Genomic DNA, 1,668 nt, shown 5'->3' on the forward strand with positions numbered 1-1,668 from the left:
CTTCCGATGATGGAGAGTTAAGATTAGAAGGATGAGAAGGGCCATTTTGACTTTGGTATGGATGTTGAGGTTTGTTGTTAGGTGGGTACTGATATGATCTCTGTGTGGAATGTTGGTAAGTTTCATTGTTGCTGGGGTTGTGGCGTCTCTGATCTTGGCCTTGGTCTTGTTGATTTCCCCACCCAAAGTTTGGGTGGTTCCTCCAACCAGGATTATATGTTTTGGAGTATGGGTCATGGTGCTGCCTGGGTGAATTTCCAATGTAGTTGGCTTATTCCTGATCACCCTCTGCCTCTTCATTCACTCCTTCTTGAGTTGCTGCTGAAGTGGTGATTGCTGCTACTTGATTTCTCTCCATCTTCTTGGTAAGGTCAGCTAATCGCTTGGTGATAAGCTTGTTTTGGGCTAGCAGTGCATCCACGTTGTTCAGCTCCATCACTCCTCTAGTGTTGCCTCTTTTAGAAGCATAGAAGTAGTCATTCTCTGCTACAGTCTCAATAACATCTATGGCTTCTTCAATTTTCTTCTTCTTGTTAAGAGATCCCCCGGATGAGTGGTCTACTGCCTTCTTTGATTCATAAGAAAGGCCTTCATAGAAAATGTATAACTGCACCCATTCATTGAACATATCTGGCGGGCATCTTCTTGTCAAGTCTTTAAACTTCTCCCATGCTTCATATAGAGTCTCACCATCCTGCTGCCTGAATATTTGTACCTCAGCTCTCAACCTGTTGATCCGTTGAGGAGGATAGAATCTTGCCAAGAACTTGTTCACCACATCTTCCCAGGTTACTAAACTCTCCTTTGGAAAGGATTCCAGCCATTTAGATGCTTTGTCCTTGAGCGAGAAGGGAAACAGATGTAGTCTATAGGTGTCAGGATGAACATCATTAGACTTCACAGTATCGCATATCCTCAGGAAGGTGGTTAGATGTTGATTGGGGTCTTCTTGGACACTTCCTCCGAATGAACAATTGTTCTGAACAAGGGTAATGAGCTGTAGCTTTAGTTCAAAGTTGTTGGCATGTATGGTTGGCCTTTGGATGCTACTCCCACAGTTTCCTGGGTTTGGGTTGATGTAAGAACCCAGAACTCTTCTCTCTTGCCTAGCCTGATACGCTGGACCTTCTCTGCCATGGTTGTGAGCCTCTTCTTCATGATGGTTTTCAATATTTTCATCCATGTCTGGTTCAAAGTACTCTTCCTCTTCCTCAGCACCAACTACTCTCTTTCCTCTTGCTTTCCTCCTTAATCTAAGGAAGGTCCTCTCAGGTTCAGAATGAAAGGGAGTTGAAGCCCCACTTCTTCTACCTGTCATAGAACCAACATGGCACAAGCAAGAAGGATATGTGCAGACAGTAATTTCTACAGAAATTCTGTTAGCGTGAGTGATGCAATATATCAAACAGTTAGTGGGTTAGTGACTGAATTGTAAACAACTAAGAAAATGGGTGGGGAAAAGGGAAGAAAATAACTGAACAGAAAGTAAATTACTCAAATGAACTTAAATCAAACAAAATAAAAACAAATGCTCAATCTAGTTATCCACCAATGTAATCATTGTTGATACAAAATCAATCCCCGGCAACGACGCCATAAACTTGATGCACGGAAACTTGTCTCTCAACAAATTTCCTTCGGCAAGTGTACCGAACTGTCCTCAAGTAA

General features: G+C 42.6%; 1 non-coding gene across 1 annotated transcript; it reads left to right on the forward strand.

Annotated features, from left to right (window-relative positions):
* Nucleotides 1–623: 623 nt before the first annotated feature.
* Nucleotides 624–730, forward strand: LOC112773872 (small nucleolar RNA R71). The gene has a single exon (XR_003188397.1). It is a non-coding gene; the product is annotated as a small nucleolar RNA R71 (small nucleolar RNA).
* Nucleotides 731–1,668: the final 938 nt, after the last annotated feature.

Source organism: Arachis hypogaea, chromosome 18 (assembly GCF_003086295.3).
Source record: "Arachis hypogaea cultivar Tifrunner chromosome 18, arahy.Tifrunner.gnm2.J5K5, whole genome shotgun sequence".
Lineage (NCBI taxonomy): Eukaryota > Viridiplantae > Streptophyta > Magnoliopsida > Fabales > Fabaceae > Arachis > Arachis hypogaea.